This window comes from Cherax quadricarinatus, chromosome 15 (genome assembly GCF_038502225.1).
Source record: "Cherax quadricarinatus isolate ZL_2023a chromosome 15, ASM3850222v1, whole genome shotgun sequence".
In the NCBI taxonomy this organism is placed as follows: Eukaryota; Metazoa; Arthropoda; class Malacostraca; order Decapoda; family Parastacidae; genus Cherax; species Cherax quadricarinatus.
The window spans coordinates 14,247,210-14,268,658 of record NC_091306.1 but is presented as its reverse complement, the minus strand read 5'-3'; the positions used below and the strand labels follow the sequence as shown (position 1 = coordinate 14,268,658).

At 39.6% G+C, this 21,449-nt stretch overlaps 1 protein-coding gene across 1 annotated transcript in view; it reads right to left on the bottom strand.

Annotated features, from left to right (window-relative positions):
- LOC128692030 (uncharacterized) overlaps positions 1-20,427 on the bottom strand; it is a 50,353-nt gene extending 29,926 nt beyond the window's left edge. Inside the window, exon 1 of the mRNA XM_070085169.1 lies at positions 20,299-20,427. The gene's annotated coding sequence lies outside the window, so the exon portion shown is untranslated. The remainder of the gene's footprint in view (positions 1-20,298) is intronic.
- Between the last annotated feature and the right edge of the window lie 1,022 nt (positions 20,428-21,449).

The following is a 21,449-nucleotide window of genomic DNA, read 5'->3' as shown; positions in this document are numbered from 1 at the left end:
GTGTTTGCAGTGAAACATATAAGTGAACAGTATTTAGATAAGGCTAAAGAGGTCTTTGTGGCATTTATGGATTTGGAAAAGGCGTATGACAGGGTGGATAGGGGGGGCAATGTGGCAGATGTTGCAGGTGTATGGTGTAGGAGGTAGGTTACTGAAAGCAGTGAAGAGTTTTTACGAGGATAGTGAGGCTCAAGTTAGAGTATGTAGGAAAGAGGGAAATTATTTCCCAGTATAAGTAGGCCTTAGACAAGGATGTGTGATGTCACCGTGGTTGTTTAATATATTTATAGATGGGGGTTGTAAGAGAAGTAAATGCGAGGGTCTTGGCAAGAGGCGTGGAGTTAAAAGATAAAGAATCACACATAAAGTGGGAGTTGTCACAGTTGTTCTTTGCTGATGACACTGTGCTCTTGGGAGATTCTGAAGAGAAGTTGCAGAGATTGGTGGATGAATTTGGTAGGGTGTGCAAAAGAAGAAAATTGAAAGTGAATACAGGAAAGAGTAAGGTTATGAGGATAACAAAAATATTAGGTGATGAAAGATTGGATATCAGATTGGAGGGAGAGAGTATGGAGGAGGTGAATGTATTCAGATATTTGGGAGTGGACGTGTCAGCGGATGGGTCTATGAAAGATGAGGTGAATCATAGAATTGATGAGGGAAAAGGGTGAGTGGTGCACTTAGGAGTCTGTGGAGACAAAGAACTTTGTCCTTGGAGGCAAAGAGGGGAATGTATGAGTGTATAGTTTTACCAACACTATTATATGGGTGTGAAGCATGGGTGATGAATGTTGCAGCGAGGAGAAGGCTGGAGGCAGTGGAGATGTCATGTCTGAGAGCAATGTGTGGTGTGAATATAATGCAGAGAATTCGTAGTTTGGAAGTTAGGAGGAGCTGCGGGATTACCAAAACTGTTGTCCAGAGGGCTGAGGAAGGGTTGTTGAGGTGGTTCGGACATGTAGAGAGAATGGAGCGAAACAGAGTGACTTCAAGAGTGTATCAGTCTGTAGTGGAAGGAAGGCGGGGTAGGGGTCGGCCTAGGAAAGGTTGGAGGGAGGGGGTAAAGGAGGTTTTGTGTGCGAGGGGCTTGGACTTCCAGCAGGCATGCGTGAGAGTGTTTGATAGGAGTGAATGGAGACAAATGGTTTTTAATACTTGACGTACTGTTGGAGTGTGAGCAGGGTAACATTTATGAAGGGGTTCAGGGAAACCGGCAGGCCGGACTTGAGTCCTGGAGATGGGAAGTACAGTGCCTGCACTCTGAAGGAGGGGTGTTAATGTTGCAGTTTAAAAACTGTAGTGTAAAGCACCCTTCTGGCAAGACAGTGATGAAGTGAATGATGGTGAAAGTTTTTCTTTTTCGGGCCACCCTGCCTTGCTGGGAATCGGCCAATGTGATAAAAAAAAATATCTATATATATGGTATAAACCTTGGTAATAAATACTGACAAGTTGGTTTAGAAAGACACGTAAGCAAACACTGTGACATATTTATTAGAGAACGTTTCGGTCCTGGGACCTTGATCACTTCTAACATACAGAGGTAGAAAGACATTATATATATAGGCAGAGAGTGAGGTGTGACGCACGTGACCTGAGGAATGTCATAAGAACATAAGAACATAAGAATGGAGGAACACTGTAGAAGGCCTACTGGCCCATGCGAGGCACGTCCTTATCAAAACAACCGTTGCCTATGATGAGGACGGGTAGACGATGAAATCATGTGACTCCAACCCAACAACACAGGAGTCACATGATTTCATCGTCTACCCGTCCTCATCATAGGCAGAGGTTGTTTTGATAAGGACCTGCCTCGCATGGGCCAGTAGGCCTTCCACAGTGTTCCTCCATTCTTATGTTCTTATGTTCTTATGACATTCCTCAGGTCACGTGCGTCACACCTCACTCTCCGCCTATATATATATATATATATATATATATATATATATATATATATATATATATATATATATATATATATATATATATATATATATATATATATATATATATATATAATGTCTTTCTACCTCTGTATGTTAGAAGTGATCAAGGTCCCAGAACCGAAACGTTCTCTAATAAATATGTCATAGTGTTTGCTTACGTGTCTTTCTAAACCATATATATATATATATATATATATATATATATATATATATATATATATATATATATATATATATATATATATATATATATATATATATATATATATATATATATATATATATATTTATTTTATTTATTATCACACCGGCCGATTCCCACCAAGGCAGGGTGGCCCGAAAAAGAAAAACTTTCACCATCATTCACTCCATCACTGTCTTGCCAGAAGGGTGCTTTACACTACAGTTTTTAAACTGCAACATTAACACCCCTCCTTCAGAGTGCAGGCACTGTACTTCCCATCTCCAGGACTCAAGTCCGGCCTGCCGGTTTCCCTGAACCCCTTCATAAATGTTACTTTGCTCACACTCCAACAGCACGTCAAGTATTAAAAACCATTTGTCTCCATTCACTCCTATCAAACACGCTCACGCATGCCTGCTGGAAGTCCAAGCCCCTCGCACACAAAACCTCCTTTACCCCCTCCCTCCAACCCTTCCTAGGCCGACCCCTACCCCGCCTTCCTTCCACTACAGACTGATACACTCTTGAAGTCATTCTGTTTCGCTCCATTCTCTCTACATGTCCGAACCACCTCAACAACCCTTCCTCAGCCCTCTGGACATCAGTTTTGGTAATCCCACACCTCCTCCTAACTTCCAAACTACGAATTCTCTGCATTATATTCACACCACACATTGCCCTCAGACATGACATCTCCACTGCCTCCAGCCTTCTCCTCGCTGCAACATTCATCACCCACGCTTCACACCCATATAAGAGCGTTGGTAAAACTATACTCTCATACATTCCCCTCTTTGCCTCCAAGGACAAAGTTCTTTGTCTCCACAGACTCCTAAGTGCACCACTCACTCTTTTTCCCTCATCAATTCTATGATTCACCTCATCTTTCATAGACCCATCCGCTGACACGTCCACTCCCAAATATCTGAATACGTTCACCTCCTCCATACTCTCTCCCTCCAATCTGATATTCAATCTTTCATCACCTAATCTTTTTGTTATCCTCATAACCTTACTCTTTCCTGTATTCACCTTTAATTTTCTTCTTTTGCACACCCTACCAAATTCATCCACCAATCTCTGCAACTTCTCTTCAGAATCTCCCAAGAGCACAGTGTCATCAGCAAAGAGCAGCTGTGACAACTCCCACTTTGTGTGTGATTCTTTATCTTTTAACTCCACGCCTCTTGCCAAGACCCTCGCATTTACTTCTCTTACAACCCCATCTATAAATATATTAAACAACCACGGTGACATCACACATCCTTGTCTAAGGCCTACTTTTACTGGGAAAAAATTTCCCTCTTTCCTACATACTCTAACTTGAGCCTCACTATCCTCGTAAAAACTCTTCACTGCTTTCAGTAACCTACCTCCTACACCATACACTTGCAACATCTGCCACATTGCCCCCCTATCCACCCTGTCATACGCCTTTTCCAAATCCATAAATGCCACAAAGACCTCTTTAGCCTTATCTAAATACTGTTCACTTATATGTTTCACTGTAAACACCTGGTCCACACACCCCCTACCTTTCCTAAAGCCTCCTTGTTCATCTGCTATCCTATTCTCCGTCTTACTCTTAATTCTTTCAATTATAACTCTACCATACACTTTACCAGGTACACTCAACAGACTTATCCCCCTATAATTTTTGCACTCTCTTTTATCCCCTTTGCCTTTATACAAAGGAACTATGCATGCTCTCTGCCAATCCCTAGGTACCTTACCCTCTTCCATACATTTATTAAATAATTGCACCAACCACTCCAAAACTATATCCCCACCTGCTTTTAACATTTCTATCTTTATCCCATCAATCCCGGCTGCCTTACCCCCTTTCATTTTACCTACTGCCTCACGAACTTCCCCCACACTCACAACTGGCTCTTCCTCACTCCTACAAGATGTTATTCCTCCTTGCCCTATACACGAAATCACAGCTTCCCTATCTTCATCAACATTTAACAATTCCTCAAAATATTCCCTCCATCTTCCCAATACGTCTAACTCTCCATTTAATAACTCTCCTCTCCTATTTTTAACTGACAAATCCATTTGTTCTCTAGGCTTTCTTAACTTGTTAATCTCACTCCAAAACTTTTTCTTATTTTCAACAAAATTTGTTGATAACATCTCACCCACTCTCTCATTTGCTCTCTTTTTACATTGCTTCACCACTCTCTTAACTTCTCTCTTTTTCTCCATATACTCTTCCCTCCTTGCATCACTTCTACTTTGTAAAAACTTCTCATATGCTAACTTTTTCTCCCTTACTACTCTTTTTACATCATCATTCCACCAATCGCTCCTCTTCCCTCCTGCACCCACTTTCCTGTAACCACAAACTTCTGCTGAACACTCTAACACTACATTTTTAAACCTACCCCATACCTCTTCGACCCCATTGCCTATGCTCTCATTAGCCCATCTATCCTCCAAAAGCTGTTTATATCTTACCCTAACTGCCTCCTCTTTTAGTTTATAAACCTTCACCTCTCTCTTCCCTGATGCTTCTATTCTCCTTGTATCCCATCTACCTTTTACTCTCAGTGTAGCTACAACTAGAAAGTGATCTGATATATCTGTGGCCCCTCTATAAACATGTACATCCTGAAGTCTACTCAACAGTCTTTTATCTACCAATACATAATCCAACAAACTACTGTCATTTCGCCCTACATCATATCGTGTATACTTATTTATCCTCTTTTTCTTAAAATATGTATTACCTATAACTAAACCCCTTTCTATACAAAGTTCAATCAAAGGGCTCCCATTATCATTTACACCTGGCACCCCAAACTTACCTACCACACCCTCTCTAAAAGTTTCTCCTATATATATATATATATATTTATATATACATATATATATATATATATATACATATATATATATATATATATATATATATATATATATATATACACACAGAAACACTGCTCTCGCGAATTCCTTGCATATATATATATATATATATATATATATATATATATATATATATATATATATATATATATATATATATATATATATATATATATATATATATATATATATATATATATATATATATATATATATATATATATATATATATATATATATATATATATATGTCGTGCCGAATATGTAAAACTGGTCAATTAGCAAGAACTCATTTAAAATTAAAGATATATATTTTTCATTAATGTTAATGTAAAAATTTATAATTTTGCACCAAAAGGAACTTAGAAAACTTACCTAACCTTATTATAACAAGAACAATTTATTTTAGCCTAACCCAACTAAATATATTTTAGATTTGTTTACAGTAATTTAATACTAAACAAACACAATCAAATATATTTTTTTCGTTAGGTTCAGAATGATTTTGGCGAAATTATTGCATGCACAAATTTTCACTTGTCCTATATGGCAAGATGAGAGTTGCTATTTAAGCCAAGATGGCAAATTCTGCCTATTCGGCACGACATATATATATATATATATATATATATATATATATATATATATATATATATATATATATATATATATATATATTTATATATATATATATATATATATATATATATATATATATATATATATATATATATATATATATATATATATATATATAGCCTCGGAGAAGTGCATAAAAAGGCTTCAAGGAAGAATATTTTGATTTCTTCCTGAAGCCGTTTGAATATTCCACTTTACCAATAGGATAAAAACCTTGGATAGTTTCAAATATAGGTTGGATAAATTCATGAGTGAGAGGGGTTGGATTTGAGTGGGAGTTGCACATGAGAGTGGATAGAGTTATCAGAGCTTATTTCTTGGGTGCCATTGAAAATTGGGTTGGGCAAATGTTTTGTTAGTGGGATGGATTGTAAAGGACCTGCCAAGTATGGGCCAACAGGCCTGCTGTTGCAACCCCTGAATGGGTCACAATGTATATAATGTATATTACCTTTTCATATAATTTTATATTGCTTATATTTACGATAATAGCTAAATCGTAAATATATTGCTTTATATTATTATTTGACTTAGTTATATTGTTAGGTAGGATGTAACATTCATATATTATTATTATGTGCTCATAGTTCAAGTCTTGATTGTCTGACTACTGTAATTATCGCTCGTGGCTCGTTACTCTGCCGGCTTCTAGGTGTTGCTGGGCAGCAACTGTCCACGGAGCTATCACGTGATCGAGGGGGAGGGGTGTTCACACCTCTCCTGAAGTAGTCAGTCTGGGCTAGACTCTCTTGGTGGTTGGACGTATTCCTGACAAGACGTGCCTAACTCTTCTTTATTGGCCCTTGTTGGAAGATCGTCTTTGTCGCTTTATTGTTGTAGATTCCGTGGAACTCTGTTCACAGAACATTGTCTAGACTTAGTGATTTTCGACGTTGTACTGAGGTTGTGTGTCGCATAGACACTCTGAGCAACTCAGGTCCTGAGCTGTAGCTTCTGACCTAACTTGTACTGGTATCTGTGTACTGTCATGGGAGGGGATTTTCTTTTGCTGAACTTAGATTCAGTAGTATGGGAGTTTTTTTGACTTTTGTGGAGGATCTGCTGATGGTCCCTACTTAGTGTCGTTATATTATCTCCTTGTTCCTGATTCTGTGTCGCAGTTGCTTGTTATATTGTTGTTCGGCTTATCAGTCATTTTATTGTCCAAGCAAGCTGTTCTGATTGCCAGGTGGTCAAGAAGTTAGTTGATGTGAGGACTTTGTCAGTCACTAGTTTAAGTCTAGTCGAGTCGTGAGACAGCGAACTACTTAGAGCACTTACACACATACACACAAACTTATTTGCATATATATATATATACATATATATATATATATATATATATATATATATATATATATATATATATATATATATATATATATATATATATATAAAGTATTATTAAATGTTAATGTACCATACAGTACTTAAGACGTATAAATGTAATATGTGCCATCAACACAATACTACTGTACACGAGAGAAGTGATTATTATTAATTTGTTTAAAATGATTAATTTATTTTAAGTTGATAATATACTCCTAGACATCTTGATTGTGAATAAATTTATTAAATTTTAATTTCTTTAGTTAGTAACCTACCAGTTGCAATCTTGAAGCACTAATAATTATTATTGAATTCTAATGGATAATTGGACCAGGATACTGACTAATTGTTACGAAAACCCAGTAACAGGCTGGATGTTAGAAGGGCAGTCCTTTCTAGTATTCACTGGAGATCTCTATGCTTATTAGAAATCGCGTTTTTTGTAACACCTGCTGCAGTGTTCCTCCTTTCTTGTGTTCTTATGTTCTTAAGATGTCTCAGAGATGGGACACAGCAACAAGGGGACACAACTAGAAGTTGAAAACTCAGACAAGTCACAGGGATGTTAGGATGTATTTCCTCAGCTACAGAGTTGTCAGGAAGTGGAACAATCTAGAGAGTGATGTAGTGGAGACCGGATCCATATATAGCTTTAAGAAGGGATACGACAAAGCCCTTGTTGCAGGTGGAGAGTGGACCTAGTAGCGACCAGTGAAGAGGCGTGGCCAGGAGATGTGAGTCTACCCCTGCAACCACAGATAGGTGAGTACACACACACACACACACACACCTTTGACAACTACTAACTACTACTACTACTGTTCACACGTGATCAACGGAGAGACAGGGCAAGGAGCTGCGACTCGATGCTGCAGCCACATGCGAGTACAAAGACACTGCTATGTGACCTCGCTCATGTATACAAGGGAAAGCAATTCAGTCGATTCTTGAACAAATTATGAAGGCCCGGTTGTCAACTTGTGGATTGTTGAGCGAGAAACACCATGCCATCACACCATACCAACACACCCTTTCACCACACCATGCCACCACACCATTCCACCACATCATTCCACCACAACATGCCACCACACTATACCACCATACCATATCACCACATTACTCTACACTGCCTCCTGTAGCGGCTACATAATGACATTTTTATTAAGTGCATCTCAAGGTGAGAAACTGAGATTTATCATTTCACTCAGTTTTTATTTTGAAATTCATAATGAATTGAAGCCTGTATGACTGATTCCACTCTCTGACATATATTTCTCGGCCCACACTAGAGCGGTCACAAGAAATACAGATACAAATATATATACTGGTTAGAGCGTTGGGCCGACACCCAAGAGATCCGGGGTAAGATCTCCGGGAAGGTCAAGACATACTGTCTCGCCACCCTTCACCTTGTCACCTGAAGTGAATAAGTACCCAGGTCTTAGACGACTATTGTGAGTCGCATCCTGAGGGATGATATAACATAACTAGACATAGGCTTTCAAATGAGCTAAAGTGATACATTTCCAAACCTGCAAAGATTAATTAAAAAAAAAGGAAAAAAAACAGTCAGTACACTCGTGACGTCCGTCTGTGCGTCATGACGGGATGCAATATCCTACCTCATCACCTCATGAGATTAATAAACCGACTCGTATTGCTTTATGTCTCTATTTTTTCCTTCTCCTTGTACCATTCTTTTTTTTTAACCCTTTCTGTCTTTTCCTGCTTTTCCCTCTCTCACCCATAGTCTCTCCCTCATCGTTGGCATATCCAACATTGTTTCTGTCTATCCTCCTCTAACCCATTCTCATTCCCTTACCACCAGCCTCTCACAGCTCGTCTTCTTCCCTTCCCAGACCATTCTGTCCTACTCATATTTCGAGGTCTGTACCTATTGCTTTCACTTAGTGTCACTTTGCATCCCACACTGACGTCTCCATCGGGTGTGCGTGTTCCGATAAGTGGTGGTGACAGCCCGCATAGAGAGAGAGAGAGAGAGAGAGAGGGACGTTGAGTAGCATGAGTGTGGTTTAAAAAAAAAAAAGAAAGGAAAGGCTCCCTACAGCTCGTTTTCGACTATGAGCCTGAAACAAGGAACTATTCTAATCAGACAAAAATACGGCCAACGCTGCTTCACACCACAAAGTTCAGACTACAATACTGACACCACTACTGTGTAACACATTATAGGCAACAACAATGACAACGGTATATATATATATATATATATATATATATATATATATATATATATATATATATATATATATATATATATATATATATATATATATATATATATATATATATATATATATATATATATATATATATCTTTCTTTCAACACACCGGCCGTATCCCACGGAGGCGGGGTGGCCCAAAAGGAAAAACGAAAGTTTCTCCTTTTACATTTAGTAATATATACAGGAGAAGGGGTTACTAGCTCCTTCCTCCCGGCATTTTAGTCGCCTCTTACAACACGCATGGCTTACGGAGGAAGAATTCTGTTCCACTTCCCCATGGAGGTAAGAGGAAATAAACAAGAACAAGAACTAGAAAGAAAATAGAAGAAAACCCAAAGGGGTGTGTATATATATGCTTGTACATGTATGTGTAGTGTGACCTAAGTGTAAGTAGAAGTAGCAAGACATACCTGAAATCTTGCATGTGTATGAGACAGATAAAAAAAGACACCAGCAATCTTACCATCGTGTAAAACAATTACAGGCTTCAGTTTTACACTCACTTGGCAGGACGGTAGTACCTCCCTGGGCGGTTGCTGTCTACCAACCTACTACCTATATATATATATATATATATATATATATATATATATATATATATATATATATATATATATATATATATATTTATAAACAATACTGTGACTAGCTGGGGGATCGAACCCGTGTTGTTTTAGCCTGCCTCATGGTGAGCGAAAATTTCACGACGCTCTAACCCACGGGACCATACAATCCTTCAAGAATCACGCACCCAGCAGAGCTAGGTGTTGTACTGTGATCCGAGGATATACGATGGTGTGAGTGCCTCAGAGCTGATTTCATTCTACTCCCCGTTTGGTGTACTAGCCTCCACAAACAGTATATATCGTACTGTAACCACGAATGAGTGGCATTTAATCAATAGCAACGCTGCGACTAGCTGGGGGATCGAACCCATGTTGTTTTAACCCGCCTGATGGTGAGCGAAAATTCCACGACACTCTAACCCACGGGACCATACAATCCCGTGGGTTAGTTTTTTAAATACAACTTTGATATTAAATTTTTTAAGTAGAAAAGGTATATCAAGAAAGTTTTTATGGTAAGGGAGAACAAACATATTTTTTAGTTTACTAAGGTTGGTTGTCTTTTATTAAATTGTAAAAAATATTTCTAGCAATTTTAAAAGGTTTATCAATTAAGTGTTTTGGGTATTTTAGATTGTTATCTATTTCATAAATCGTCAAGATTTCTTCATCTATGAACTCTGGGCTGCAAATACGGAAAGTTCTTAAAAAAATGATGAAAAAACAGAGTTTAACTCATGATATGATTAATAATATTGCACATAAGAACAATTATTTGTTGGTTTTCTGTTAACTTTAAATTTAAAATCATGGTTTCCCTTAATAATTTTAACATCTTGAAAAGTCAGTGAGTTATTTTGTTCAAACTCATTAGCAAAATTTATGGAATGAGTTAGACTATTTAATTTCACAAGAAACTGGTTTATATCTGATATACCTTCTCTATTTATGAATTTTAATATAAACGTTGTATATAAAAATGTTGATACAGTAAAGAAACTTTTGAAAAAAAAATCGCCAAAAAATGCCGATGGGTGTGTCTAGAAGATTCCTTGTAAAATATGTGATAGTTTATTATGGTCAAATCGGGAAATCTTTGAACTAAGATTCCAACAGCATAAATATAACATTAGAAGTAGACAAGATTCTAATGTTCTGTTTATTCATGTGATAGATTTTAACGATCCAATTGATTTTCAAAAGGCCGAGACAGTCATACCAAGCAGGTTCATGGTCGACAGAAATGTAATAGAATCAAGTTTCATAAATATAGTTTTGAAATTAATATGAATATTACTTTAGGATTATACAAATTGGATTCATTTATAATCAATAAAAATTGGAAAGAATTTAAGATACACCTTCAAGGACCACAACAATGCCACTGTCACATCTGCGAGGAAACTGATAGGATGGATGAGAACATTCATTATCCAAGCCAATGATAATTTTTTTTAAATCACTTATTCTCTCTAGGCTGGAATACTGCTGTACATTAACATCCCCATTCAAAGAAGGTGAAATTACAGATCTAGAGAATGCACAGAGAACCTTTACAGCACGTGTTCCATCAAACACCTTAACTACTGGGAGCGCCTGGAAGCACTTGACTTGTCACTGGAGCGCAGGCGGGATAGATACATCATATTCTACACCTGGAAAATTCTGGAGGGACTGGTCCTTAATCTGCACACAGAAATCATTCCCTACGAAAGCAAAAGACTTGGCAGGCGATGTAACATACCCCCAGTGAAAAGAAGGAGCGCCATTGGTACACTAAGAGAGAACACAATAAGTGTCTGGGGCCCAAGACTGTTGTTCAACAGCCTCCCACCAGTCATAAAGGGAATTGCCAATATACCCCTGGTTGTCTTCAAGAGGGAACTGGACAGATACCTAAAGCCAGTGCCGGATCAGCCGGGCTGTGGTTTGTACGTTGGACTACGAGCGGCCAGCAGTAACAGCCTCGTTGATCAGGCCTTGATCCACCAGAAGACCTGGTCATGGACCGGGCCGCGGGGGTGTTGATCCCCGGAACACCCTTCAAGTAGACTCCAGGTAAGTAGACATTTTACAAGTTAAAATTTTAAAGCATGAGTAGAATATAAGGTGTGTTTGACAGGTCCATGACCACCTTCCTACACCTCTGTATAAAGGTTAGGTGTTGTAAACTGACTACGAGGTGTAATCTCGTGGCCTGAAAAAGATAAACTTTCATCATCATTCACTCCATCACTGTCTTGCCAGAGGTGCACTTATACTACAGTTATAAAACTGCAACATTAACATCCCTCCTTCAGTGTGCAGACAATGTACTTCTCATCTCCAGGTCTCAAGTCTGGCCTGCCGGCTTCCCTGAATCCCTTCATAAATGTTACTTTGTTCACACTCCAACAGCACGTCAAGTCCTACAAACCACTTGTCTCCATTCCCTCCTATCAAACACACTCACAAATGCTTGCTGGAAGTCCAAGCCCCTCTCACACAAAACCTCCTTTACCCCTTCCCTCCAACCTTTTCTAGGCTGACCCCTACCCCGCCTTCCGTCCACTACAGATTTATACACTCTCGAAGTCATTCTAGTGGTCACCTGCGGTCATACCTGTTCTAAGGTCTGGGAGTTAGCGTGGGATGTTACCAAGCACCATGGCTTGTTGTAGTGTTTTAGAATCTCAGGTTAAAGTGTTGATGAAGGAGGTTCTACTTCTTCAGGAGGAAAATAGGAGGCTGAAGCTTCGCCTCGATGAGTTTGGGAGGGAGTGTGAGAAGGATTTAGCTGGTAAGGAGGAAATGGTCACTAGCAGTGATAGTGGCAGCCGCTTTAAGTGGCAAGTGGTTCACAGTTCAGGAAGAAGGAAGATAAGGAGGGTTAAAAGAGAAGATGTGAAGGTAGAAAATCGATTCTCTATTCTCCAGGACGAGTGCACTTCAGTGGTTAGTGAGGTTGAAGGTACCACTGATTCCCCTGCTAATCAAGGTAAGAATATTTTAATAGTAGGAGATACTCAGGTAAGATATATGGACCGTGTTTTTTGTAACAGAGACAGAAAGCTCAGACAGAGGGTGTGCCTTCCTGGAGCTGGTGTTGGTGACATAGTCAGTAGGCTGGATAATATGTCAGGTAATGGGAACAAGCCCATTATCTGTCTTAGTGCCGGGGGTAATGACATTGGGAAGGGCAGGAGACAGGAGCTGCTGGATAAGTACACGTCAGCCATAGAAGCAATTAGGTCTAAAGGAGGGATCCAAGTCATATGTAGCATCTTGTCTAGAAAGGGAGTGGACAATGAATGGATGTCTAGGGCAATTGGTATAAATTGCTGGCTAGACAGGTACTGCAAGGAACTTGCAATCCTAATCATTGATAACTGGGACCTATTCTTTGGCAAACGTGATATGTATGCAAGGGATAGGGTTCATCTCTATGGGGATGGAGTGGTTGCATTAGCCAATTTGATTGAGGGGGTAATTGATGACTTGTCTAGGAATTTAAAATGATAGATTATAGAGGTATGTGTGTTTGTGGGAAGCAATCAGGCTGCAGTATTAGGGTTAAAAACAGCAGTTATTACCAGGATACCTCAGGGATATGTTTAAAAGACAATATTCAAAATAAAGTTGCTAGTAATGGCAAATCAATTGATCAACAAACAAGGAGAGATAGCAGAGGGCAACGAGTGACTAGCTCCCTTAAGATTTACTATACAAATAGTAGGAGTCTAAGAAATAAGATAGATGGGCTAAGATTACTTGCAAGTGTAGGTAATATAGATATTATTGGTATAACAGAGACCTGGTTCAACCTGAAAGATAGAGAAATGCCTTCTGAATGCAACATACAGGGTTATAAACTATTCCACACTGATAGGGTCAACAGGAAGGGTGGTGGAGTGGCGATGTACGTCAGAGAAAATTTAAATTGTCTTAGATATGATATAAGATTAGAAACATCGAACACAGAATCTGTTTGGCTACAGTTTCTCGAGGGTCGTGACAAATTAATTTTGGGTGTGATTTATAGACCCCCAAACCTTGATAGGAAGTGCAGTAAGCTGTTATGGGACAAAATTCATAAGGCATCTAGATATGAAAATATTGTGATAATGGGAGATTTTAACTTGAGGTAAATTGATTGGAAGAATATGACAGGAAATCTTGAGTCTAGTGACTTTCTTGATACGGTTCAGGATTGCATTTTAGAACAGGTTGTGACGGAACCAACTAGAGGAAACAATCTACTTGACTTGGTTCTTACCAACAAATAGTCATTAATTAATAATCTTGAGGTTAATGATGAGCTTGGGAAAAGTGATCACAAATCACTTAGTTTCAATATATCATGGAATCACCCAGATAATTGCAATCAAATCTCTGTCCCAGATTTTTGCTTGGCCGACTTCATGGGACTGAAAAATTACCAGGGTGGGCTAAATTGGGATGTCCTGACTATGGGTCAGGTAGGTGATCTTGGTTGCCAATATGACGTTTTTCAGAGCATAGTTCTAGCTGCCCAGACAACTTTTGTTCCGAGTAGGGAAATTAGATCTAATAAAAATGATCCCAAATGGATGAACAATAGACTGAAATATCTCATTGGTCAAAAGAGAGGCATATATAGGCGTATCAAAAGAGTGGATGGACAGTTAATAAATCAATATATTCAATTAAAAAGAGAAATAAAGAAAGGAATAAAAAAAGCAAAAAGGGATTATGAGGCTAAGGTCACAAGGGATTCAAAGACTAACCCAAAAGGGTTATTTCAGGTATACAGAAGTAAGATTAGGGACAAGATTGGCCCACTTAAGAGTAACTCTGGTCAGATCACTGACAGTGATAAGGATATGTGTGAAATTCTCAATACCTACTTCCTCTCAGTTTTCACCCAGGAAAATACTAGCGATATTCCTGAAATAATAGATTATGAAAAACAGGACAATAATAATCAATGCACGATTGAGGTAACTAGTGACATGGTCCTCAGACAAATAGAGAAACAAACCTAACAAATCCCCAGGCCCTGATGAACTGTTTGCAAGGGTGTTAAAGGAATGTAAAGAGGAACTAAGCATACCTTTCGCTAATCTTTTTAACATATCACTACGAACTGGCATAGTGCCTGATAAGTGGAAAATGGCAATTGTAATACCTATTTACAAGGCTGATTACAGGTCCTTGGCTTCGAACTATAGACCAATAAGCCTTACCTCCATAGAGGGAAAATTTATGGAATCAATAATTGCCGAAGCAATTCGTATCCATCTTGATAAGCACAGATTGATTAATGAATCTCAACACGGTTTTACTAAGGGGCGTTCCTGTCTTACGAATTTACTAACATTTTTCACTAAGGTGTTTGAGGAGGTTAGATCATGGTAATGAATATGATATTGTGTACATGGACTTCAGTAAGGCTTTCGATAGAGTTCCACATCAGAGGCTATTGAGGAAACTTAAGGCACACGGAATAGGAGGAGAAATTTTTTCCTGGGTAGAGGCATGGCTGACAAATAGGCAGCAGAGAGTTTGCATAAATGGGGAGAAATCAGAATGGGGGCACGTCCCAAGCAGTATTCCTCAGGGGTCAGTGTTGGGCCCGTTGTTGTTCACAATTTACATAAACGACATAGATGAGGGAATAAATAGCGACATAAGGAAATTTGCTGATGACACCAAAATAGGCCGTCCAATTCATTCTAATGAGGACACTAGAGGACTCCAAGATTATTTGAATAGACTGATGCAATGGTCGGAGAAGTGGCAGAAGCAGTTTAATATAGACAAATGCAAAGTTCTAAATGTTGGACAGGAAAATAACCATGCCACATATAAACTAAATAAAGTAGATCTTAATACTACTGATTGCGAAAATGGATTTAGGAGTTCTGGTTAGCAGTAATCTAAAACCAAGACAACAGTGCATTAGTGTTCGCAATAAAGCTAACAGAATTCTTGGCTTCATATCTAGAAGTATAAATAATAGAAGTCCTCAGGGTGTTCTTCAACTCTATATATCCTTGGTTAGGCCTCATTTAGACTATGCTACTTAGTTCTGGTCACCGTATTACAGAATGGATATAAATGCTCTGGAAAACGTACAGAGGAGGATGACAAAGATGATCCCATGTATCAGAAATCTTCCCTATGAGGATAGACTGAGGGCCCTGAATCTGCACTCTCTCGAGAGGCGTAGAATTAGGGGGGATATGATCGTGGTGTATAAATGGAAAACAGGAATAAATAAAGGGGATGTAAATAGCGTGCTGAAAATTTCCAGCCAAGACAGGACTCGCAGCAATGGTTTCAAGTTGAAAAAATTCAGATTCAGGAAAGATGTAGGAAAGCACTGGTTTGGTAAAAGAGTTGTGGATGAGTGGAATAAACTCCCGAGTACAGTTATTGAGGCTAAAACGTTGTGTAGTTTTAAAAATAGGTTAGATAAATACATGAGTGGGTGCGGGTGGGTGTGAGTTGGACCTCACTAGCTTGTGCTGCTGGGTCTGGTGCCGTGCTCCTTCCTTGAGTGGAGGTGACCAGACTGGGTGGGTCATTGGGATAATCCGGGAGGGACATCATGGACCTGCTCTGCATGGGTCAGTAGGCCTGTTGCAGTGTTCCTTCTTTCTTATGTTCTTCTTATTTTGTTCCCTCCTCTCTAAGTGTCTGAACCACCTCAACAAAGCCTCCTCAGCTCTCTGGATAAAAGTTTTGGTAATCCTGCAACTCCTCCTAATTTCCAAACTACGAATTCTCTGCATTATATTCACACCACACATTGCTCTCAGCCATGACAGCTCCGCTGCCTCCAGCCTTCTCCTTGTTGCAACATTCACCACCCATGTTTTTCCCATATAAGAGCTTTGGTATAACTATACTCTCATACATTCCCCTCTTTGCTTCCATGGACAAAATTCTTGTCTCCACAGACTCTTAAGTGCGCCACTCACCTTTTTCCCTTCATCAATTCTATGATTCACCTCATCCTTCACAGACCCATCTGCTGACACGTTCACTCCTGAATATCTGAATACATTCACCTCCTCCATACTCTCTCCCTCCAATCTGATATCCACTCTTATGTCATCTATTTTTTTTTTGTTATCCTCATCACCTTACTCTTTCCTATTTTCCCTTTTAATTTTCATCTTTTTACATACCCTACCAAACTCATCCACCAACCTCTGCAACTTCTCTTCAGAATCTCCCAAAAGCACAGTGTCATCAGCAAAACAATGTAACAACTCCCACTCTGTGTTAGCTTCATTATCTTTCAACCCCAAACCTCTTGCCAACACCTGAGCATTCACTCTTCTTACAACCCTATATATATATATATATATATATATATATATATATATATATATATATATATATATATATATATATATATATATATATATATATATATAAATAAATAATTCATATGTTGTCTCTTCATATATCCCTCTGTTATTAATATCAATGGAAAGTGAAGCTGAGTGTGTTTTCGACCATTTTCTCCGGATCCCTGTGTGTCTGCACCCCTAAGTATTTGATGTCCAGATAAAAATATATATTAAATGCCTCTCTAGTCTTCAAGACTGCTGAATGGAAAGACCTCAACAAGGAACAAAACTTTTTGTATTTATTTTATATATTTTTTATATTTTAGAAGACACCCAGTAGAATATTTTGGTTCATTTCGCTGAGAAAAGAACACTTCTGTACACTTCAGGGCATTTAGTAATGGTAATGTTTTGCAACAAAGCACTTCATAAACCCTAATAAAGTAATGAAGGCTCTCGTGACGAGTGTTCTGTTCTGTATACCAGTGTTCTTTTCCATAGTTTGTTAGTATCACGGCGGCATTTACAACTAATACACTGAGAAGTTCATACGAGTCTCATAATACTTGAAGACTTCTAAAGTGAAGTGCCGTCCACCATGAGCCTTTTAAAGTGGCTAAATGATTCTCTTTAATATACTTTAGTTTCCGCACTGGTCATCCTGCCGACTGACAACACTGATAATAATAGTTTTTAACAACTCATCTATATTTTTAACAAAAAATCCTGAGTTATGTCTCAATAAATATGGTTTGAAATAAACCGCTAATATAAGCCCTGGCATTTTACAACTTGAAAAAAATATTGTGATGGGAAAAAACAACACCCCCAAAAAACAAGAAATATATATCTAAGTATAATTAATTGTAATTATTACATTTGTAAGGATAGCGCTAAACCTGCAGGAGTCACACCGCGCCTGGGGGGGGGATGAAAGGCACTTAGGTTTAATCCAAGAAAGGTGAGATCAGGTTCATTTCCTTGGATCACGAGCTTCTGAAAAGGTGATGGTGGTAATGGTGAATGTACTATGTATAGCCTGCTACAACGAACAGTGGTACATTACGTTTATATGTTACATACGTAATTTTCCGCTACATAAATGTGCGAGAAACAGACTAAACTTCAATAAACTTCATGAGACAAGTTAGGAAGATAATATGAATAAGTTGAACATAGACCAGAGCCTGAGAGACCGAGCTCAGTGCCACTAGAAACATTGAAGTTAAAAAGAGAATCTTGCTCGCTTTATGAACAGTGACGAAGACTGACGGAACCTCTGAGTAGCTGCTGACTTTCTGCTCGACGGAAACACATTATGTCAGAGAGAATTAAAACGGACCTAAATTTTAAAAAAATCCCTCACTCAAGGCCCAGTAGAAACAGAAATAACAAAATGATATAAACGAAACAGAAAATAACCAACAATACTTTTTCTCCTATGCAAAATATAATATAAAATCTACTTCGCGTATTTGGCCTCGTGTTATAAAAGATGGATTTTCACTGATGGTACAAACAAATGGGTTCATACTGACGACACTTTGACTAGTTGTTTAGAGTTATCCTAGTGAATAAACACTGACAACCATAACAAATTACAGAAACCATTATAACAGGCCTGACATATTCTATGTATGTCGTCCAGATAAGTGTAATCCTATATACAATATAGAAAAAAACTAATATAGGTGCATTCCACAAAGTTGACAGCAAACAACCACAAAAAGACATAGGCTGATAACAATGACGTCACACACTGTCAACATTCCTGAGCGTTAAGAAGAAAAGTTGTCCATGAAATTATAAGATTTAAATAGACGAATGGTTCAGAGAACCGACATGTTGATAAATTAGACACATGTGCAACATGTGTCTAATGTGTCTAATTTATCAAGATTTAAATACTCCAAGACAACTGTTTAGGTCCCCGACCAGGCCAACCGTCGATTATCCCCGGAATCATCTATAAGTAAATTGTAACTGAGGTTGTTCGCCCTATCAGAGCTTCGAGGTCATGTAATGTGCCGCAGTGAAGCTTTAGAGAAACCTCACTTTGCTTCTGCAATCTATATTTTACACGAATTTCATCTCCTTTAACCCTTAAACTGTCCAAACAGATTTACGTTCACATTCGTAGTGCTCCAAAAGTAGATCTTCGGTTTTTTTACATATTTTCAAATATAACAAAAAAAAATAGATCAAAGTTTTTTTACACGTTTTCAAATGTAAAAAAAAAAATTACGTTTTTTTTACATACTTTCAAAGGTTGGAAAAACGTAGATCTACGTTTGGACAGTTTTAGGATTAAGTTTAGTAAGTTCTGAAGATGTGTGAATAATCACACGAAAGTGCTCCGACATTAAATTAATCTTTCTTGGTGGTGATCCACTACATAACCTGCAACTGCAAGTCATGCAATGGGAGCCACAGGTGAATCACTAAGTATTGTTACTCACCACTCTAGCACCACCTCTACACACCATAGTATAACCACCACTACACACCACACTAATGCCACCACTACACACCACACTAACACCACCACTACACACCACACTAACACCACCACTACACACCACACTGGCACCACCACTACACACCACACTAACACCACCACTACACACCACACTAACACCACTACACACCACACTAACACCACCACTACACACCACACTAACACCACCACTACACACCACACTGGCACCACCACTACACACCACACTAACACCACTACACACCACACTAACACCACCACTACACACCACACTAACACCACCACTACACACCACACTGGCACCACCACTACACACCACACTAACACCACCACTACACACCACACTAACACCACCACTACACACCACACTAACACCACTACACACCACACTAACACCACCACTACACACCACACTAACACCACCACTACACACCACACTAACACCACTACACACCACACTAACACCACCACTACACACCACACTAACACCACTACACACCACTAACACCACCACTACACACCACACTAACACCACCACTACACACCACACTAACACCACCACTACACACCACACCAACACCACCACTACACACCACACTAACACCACCTCTACACACCACACTGGCACCACCACTACACACTAACACCACCACTAAACACCATTAATACTCTCGGAAGATTCACCTACCTTGATTTGGGCCGATGAGCTTCGATCTTGTGGACGGGCGGATTGTGGGAGGGTGGGCGGTAGAGCGGGCGGACGGGTGGTGTGGGTGGGTGGGCGGTAGAGCGGGCGGACGGGTGTGGGTGGTGTGAACACTGGTGAGAGTATGAGGGCCAGTGGCTACAATGGCTCTTAATATAAGGCCTGACACACGTGACTGTAGCCACCAGCTCAGGCTGACGGAGGTGGGATGCAAACACTCGATCATGAAGGACAAGGGAACAAAAGGACGTAGGAAAAAATGAGGAGAGAAGGGAGACAAAAAGAGGAAGATGAGGGGGAGAAGAGGATGAGAACTAAAAGGAAAGGGGAGGAGAAGGAATAAAAAAGAAGAGGAAGAAGAGGAAAAGAAGGTTGAGATGAGGAAGAAGGAACAGAAGAGGAGAAAGAGGAGAGGAAGAAGGAATAGTAGAAAGAAGAGAAGGAGGAGAAGGAATAGGAGGAGTTGGAGGAGTTGGAGGAGTAGGAGGAGGAGGAGGAGGAGGAGGAGGAGGAGGAGGAGGAAGAGGAGGAGGAGGAGGAGGAGGAGGAGGAGGAGGAGGAGGAGGAGGAGAAGGAGGAGGAGGAGGAGGAGGAGGAGGAGGAGGAGGAGGAGGAGTAGGAGGGGAGGAGGAGGAGGAGGAGGAGGAGGAGAGGAGGAGAGGGAGGAGGAGAAGGAGGAGGAGGAGGATTAGGAGGAGGAGGAGGAGGAGGAGGAGGAGGAGGAGAAGGAGGAGGAGGAGGAGGAGGAGGAGGAGGAGGAGGAGGAGGAGGAGGAGGAGGAGGAGGAGGAGGAGGAAGAGGAGGAGAAGGAGGAGGAGAAGGAGGAGGAGGAGGAGGAGGAGGAGGAGGAGGAAGAGGAGGAGAAGGAGGAGGAGAAGGAGGAGGAGAAGGAGGAGGAGGAGGAGGAGGAGGAGGAGGAGGAGGAATTATTCGTTGACAATATTTCAACCATGTTTGTGTATTTCGTCACCAAGTTTTGGCTTCAGGGGTCGACTCAGAGCTCTTAGCTCCGCTCTTTATCGCTACATACTCTTGCTCTCTATCAAGCTACTTTACAATCATCCTCAGCTTTCCCACCCAAATCATTAATTTTCCAACCGCAGTGAAATTAAAGAATTTCCTAACATCTGTAT